Below are 5,943 nucleotides of genomic sequence, written 5' to 3'. Positions count from 1 at the left end.
TTCTTTCTTTCTTTCTTCTTTCTTTCTTTCTTTCTTTCTTTCTTTCTTTCTTTCTTTCTTTCTTTCTTTCTTTCTTTCTTTCATCTATCCATCTATTTGAGAGAGAGGACAGAGAGATTGGGGGGGAGACAGAGGGTGCAAGTATGGTAAGAGGCAGAGGAGAGGGAGAGAGAAACTCCATCAGGCTCCATGATGAGTTTGGAGCCCCAGGTGGGGCACAGAGCCCACCGGGGGCTGGATCCTGAGATCCGGAGTTCACAACCCCAGCCAAAACCAAGAGTCAGACACTCAACCAACTGTGCCACCCAGGACCCCAAGAGAGCAAGGCCATTTCTATTGACCAATCTTAAAGGGCCTAGAGCAGTACAGTGCAATAAAACTTCTGTGATGGGATTAGTCTACATCTGCACTGTCCAATACTGCAGCCTAGAGCCACAGATAGCTAGCGGTTCAGCACTGGAAATTGTCGCTCATGTGACTCGAGGAATCGTTTTAAATGAAAAAAAAATGTTTAATTAGTTAAAATTAAAATTTAACGGTGCCTGGGTGGCTCAGTTGGTTAAGCGACTGCCTTTGGCTCAGGTCATGATCCTGGAGTCCCGGGATCGAGTCCCACATCGGGCTCCCTGCTCAACGGGGAGTCTGCTTCTCCCTCTGACCCTCTTCCCTCTCGTGCTCTCTGTCTCTCATTCTCTCTCTCTCAAATAAATAAATGAAATCTTAAAAAAAATAAAATTTAAATTTACATAGCCATAGTAGCTAGTGGCTACTGTGTTGGATGGCATGAGCCTAGAAGGTGCCATGTGGGTTGTGTGCCTCAGCACAGAACCTTCTTGGAACTTTGTCTATCAAATGTGAGTGTTCACCTGAATCACCCTTGACCAAGCTGCACCTTCCTCTGGGGCAGAAATCACTGGATTTCCCCCTTGACGTGTGTTCTTTCTCTGAGTCTTTCATGAAGTGCTACTTTGATGTCCCTTGCCATTCATGTTCACCTCCAGAAGCTGGAATAGGCTGCCCTTCAGGGCAAAACTCAGCCAGTTCCCTGGGGATCGGAGATTATGAGCAAGAGAGAACCCTGGATCCACGTCCATACCAGCATGGACATGAAGGATGGTCACCCTCGTGGGGGACTGCTACAGACTCCCACTCTATATGTCAACAAATACTACAGGCTTCTGGTCTCAGTCAGGGCTCAGTGAGGGTTGGGATGACATAACAGCTCTGTGATCCTGGCCCCGAAGTGTTGCCTTTCTGCACAGGGTTGTCATTCTGGTTGATGTTCCCATTATCTATTGCTGTATAACAAACCATTCAAAATTTACAGCTTAAAAAAAAATAATTTCACTCAGGAAACTCCAATTTGGGCAGGGTTCAATAGTGAAACTCATCTCTGCTCAATGTTGTATCAGCTGGGATTTTTTGGGGGGAATGGGGGGGCGAGAGGGAGAGAGGCTAGAAATTCTATTTCCAAGATAGCTCACTTATGTAACTGGCAAGTTGGAGCTATTAGCTGGGAGCTCATTTGAGGCTAAGGACCAGGGTTCTTGTTCCTCTCCATGGGCTGTTTGGGCTTTCTTATAGCATGGTGATTAGGTTTAAGAGAAAGCATCCAAAGTGATAGGAAATGGAAGATGGCCACTTTTTTAAGGCTTGGGCTTAAAAACCAGCACAGTGTAATTTCTGCTATATTCTATTTGCCAGGGAGCCTCAGAGTTCAGATTCAAGGAGAGGGAATACATCCCACCTATTGATAGGAGTAGTTTCAAAGAATTTGGGCTGCACTTCCAGTGGACGTCCTCGTGGATGACTATGTCATTTCTCCAAGGTTCACCTGAGATAAAACCAGAATGAAACAGTCTAGTGAGGGAGACAAGCATCAAATAAACAGCCACTTAAATCCCAAGTTGGGTCATTATCCAAAGAAATAACATCATAGCTCTGACAGGTGTTAAGAAAGAGAGGAATGCATTTTTTGTTTTGTTTTGTTTAGTTTTGTTTTAAGTAGTCTTCATGCCCAATGTGGGGTTGAACTGATGATCCTGCCATTAAGAGTCACATGCTCTACCTACTGAGCTAGCTAGTTGCCCTGGAATGAGAGTATTTTAAAGGGAGATTTTTGCCCAGTCTGGGGTGTCAGGGAAGGCTTCTATGAGGAAATGGGATATTTGTGCTGAAACCTATTAAGATTACCAGGAGGCACTTAACAAAACAGGTAAGGGCAGGTGAGTTGGAAAGGGTTCCAGAAAGAAGAAACAGTATTCATAAGGTCCCTGGGGCAAAAGGAGTTGGCAGAGTATAGTAATTAAAAGGCTAGTATGGCAGAAAAGAAAAGGTTGTATGGGGCAAGAAGGGTCAGTGGCCAGAAACTTGGTAGAACCTTGTTAAGCGTTAGGCCGTGTTAAGAACTTTGATGGTTTTTATTCTGGGGGCAAAAGAAAGCTACTCAGGGGCGCCTGGGTGGTTAAATGTCTGCCTTCGGCTCAGGTCATGATCCCAGGGTCCTGGGATTGAGCCCCACATCTGGCTCCCTGCTCCGCGGGAAGCCTTCTTCTCCCTCTCCCACTCCCCCTGCTTGTATTCCCTCTCTCGTGTTCTCTCTCTCTATCAAGTAAATAAAATAAAATCTTAAAAAAAAAAAGAAAGCTACTCAAATACTTTAGGCAACAGGGTGACATAATTTATGCTCTGAAAAGATCTCTCTGGTTGCAGTGAGGTGTACAGATTGGAGGTGGCCCTGAGTAGATGTATAGAGACTACTTAAGAAGCTATTACAGGGACGCCTGGGTGGCTCAGTCGGTTAAGCGTCTGTTCAGGTCATGATCTCAGGGTCCTGGGATCAAGTCCCACATCGGGCTCCCTGTTAAGCAGGGAGTCTGCTTCTCCCTCTGCCTGCCGTTCTCTCTCTCCCCCCCTCTCTCTGACATAAAAACAAAAATTTAAAAAAAAAAAAAAAAAAAGAAGCTATTACAGTTTTTGGAGCACCTGGCTGGCTCAGTCAGTAAAGCAAGAGGCTCTTGATCTTGGGGTTGTGAGTTTGAGCCCCATGTTGGGTATAGTGGTGGCTTAAATAAACTTAAAAAAAAAAAGAAGCTATTGCATTTTTTAAAGATTTCTTTATTTATTTTTTTTAAAGATTTTATTTATTTATTTGAGAGAGAGAGATTGAGAGATAGAGAGCACAAGAGGGAAGAGGGTCAGAGGGAGAAGCAGACTCCCTGCTGAGCAGGGAGCCCGATGTGGGACTCGATCCTGGGACTCCAGGATCATGACCTGAGCCTAAGGCAGTCGCTTAACCAACTGAGCCACCCAGGCGCCCAAAGATTTCTTTATTTGAGAGAGAGAGAAAGAGTGCACACACGCAGGGGGGAGGGGTGGAGGGAGAGGGAGAGAGAAACACAAGCAGACTCAGGGCTGAGTGCAGAGCCCGACGTAGGGCTTGATCTCACAACCCTGAGATCAGACCTGAGCTGAAACCAGGAGTTTGACACTCAACCAGCTGTGCCCCCCTCCTCCCGCCCCGGCACCCCAGAGCTATTGCAGTTTTTATCAGAAAAAGTGGCTGGTAGTTTTGCAGTCAGATGGTGTCAGAGGAGATGAAGGGAGTAGTTAGATTTAGGCTGTTCAGGAGGGAGGAGGGGGGAAAGGGAGCCAAGGTGTTCTGTCTACTGCTGCAAACTGCCACAAAATGTCATCACTTAAAACAGTAACCGTATTATCATTTGCTCATGATTCTGCAGTTTGGACAGGGCTTGGTGGGGCAGCTCATTTCCGTCCTGCCCGTCGGCTTGGGTGGCGGCCGACACGGCTTGGCTTGGGTTTTATGTCTGGGTGCTCAGTGCTTGCTGCTGACTCGGTTGTTTGGTTCTCCTCTGCATGGCTTCTCCATGTGGTTAGCTTAATGTTCACAGGGTGCTTGGACTTAACATGGCAGCTGGCTTCCCCTAAGTGCAAAAATGGAAGCTGCTAGTTTTACCACATTTTGCTGGTTAAAGATCAAAGGCCAGTTCAGATTAGGAAGGGGACTACACAAGGGCACAAATATTATGTGTGGTCCTTTGGGGGATACCAAATGAGGTCTCCCATACAGAGTTTCCTAGCTTTCTGACTTTCACACTTGGATGGATGGTGGTGCTATGCAGGGAATTGGGAGCACCGAGTGTTGCTTCCCTCTTCTGTTAAAAAAAAAAAAAAATGACTGCATTCTGTAAGGGTGATTATATTTCAAGTCTCTTCTTCAGAGGTGCTTTCACTGAAGCCTCCGGCTGGATTGAATTCCTCTGTTATAGCTCCCCAAGATTTCCTTGGTTTCCCCTCTGGCATTCATCCCGCTGGGGAGCACTGTCTGAGGTTAGCTTCCCCCTCAGATGTAAGCTCCAGGAGCCCATGGTGCTGGGTCTCACTTGTTCCCCAACCCCATCCCCAAACTCAGCCCACTTGACACAGAGTAAGTTCTCCATCTTTGATGAATTGAATCTCATCTCCATCTTTTTCCCCAAATGAAAGGTATTATTATGAACCATGCATTGTACTTTTAGTCTTTTATTTATTGTTAGTTATCTCTGCACCCAACCTGGGGCTCAAGCTCATGACCCTGAGATCAAAAGTCACATGTTCTTCTGAGTCAGCCAGGCGTCTCCCATGACCCATCCTAAACATGGGTCATTGGGAACAAGGCCATTAAGGAACTGGGATACCACCTGGTTTTTGGAAGCTAAGTAGTTTAGCTCTGTACATTGGCTGTAATAGGCTTCGGCTGCTGTTGTTACCTGATGGAAAAAAACTACAGAATTGGCGATGCCACCAGTTATCTGTTGTTCTAAACACCAACAGTTCCAGTGATGGATTCAGGAAGGCTGGTGCAGAGGAGACACACTAGGCCTCCTCTAGTCCCAAGTGGCTCCAAGGGAGTGAGGCAGTATGTGGTGCCCAAGGATGACATGAGCAAGGGTAAAAGAACAAAGGGAAAATATAGACCCATTCTTTTTATATAAAATCGTTTAATTTCTTTCTCTGTTAAATTACACTCAATCCAGATGCAGTGGATCAGGTGACCAGAGTTTTCAGGATTCGTATTCCCCCCGGAGCTGAGTCCATCTGTGTCAAACCCGGCTCTGGTCACAGAACATTCACATCTTTAATTCCAAATACTGAGTGTGATGCAAATGATGTAATCAATATCGAACACATGGATATATAGTTACTCAGTGGTCATTGCAGGAGGTATCAACAACACAGGCTCAAAAAATATGATGTAGAGTAACTTGGCCCTTTCCAGAAATAAATATATTAGAACACTAAGCTTATACCATAAATGAGTCCAAAATAAATACTAATTAAGAGCTAGCTTCTGTGAGGAACAGAGCATGCAGAGACAATGAACTAGTGTGGCCAGTTGTAACAGAAAACTTCTGGAATCCCACCAGTGCCTCCTCACAAAGCCAGTCCTGAGCGTGAGGATGAAAATGAGGAACAACACAAGGCTTGGCGGGGCTGCTGGATCCCATGTTCCAGTGGGGTTTGGAGTTCAGTGTGATTTCTAAGAGTTTCCAACAGAAAGCATAGCAACGGCATTTTCTTACTGGTCACTTGTCCCAAGTTGGGAGGCCTGGAGCTGATCAGGGAAGTTCAGAAGTTTTCTGGTTTGAACAGATGAACCCCAGGGTTGCTAATGTGGGGACAGGGATTCCTTGAAGCTGTGGTGTCCTCTGTGTGAGAAGGTTTTCCCCCCTCCCCTCCTCACTGCTGATCAGGCAGCACAGAGAGCGCTTTCATTCTGATGAGTGGGAACTTCACCTTCTTCGTGAGCCGCTAGCCCTGCTTCTTAGCCCCACTCCCACCTCAGAGCTAGCTCTCCATTCTGCATTGATGCAGAGAGCGACATGGCAACACAGTAAGAATGAGCCTGACCTAAGGAGTTTATACATCAACAGGAACCCTTCC

This window comes from Callorhinus ursinus, unplaced genomic scaffold (assembly GCF_003265705.2).
Source record: "Callorhinus ursinus isolate GAN/ISIS: 27379988/994484 unplaced genomic scaffold, GSC_fseal_2.0 scaffold83, whole genome shotgun sequence".
Taxonomy (NCBI): domain Eukaryota; kingdom Metazoa; phylum Chordata; class Mammalia; order Carnivora; family Otariidae; genus Callorhinus; species Callorhinus ursinus.
Note: the sequence above shows the minus strand (reverse complement) of the source record.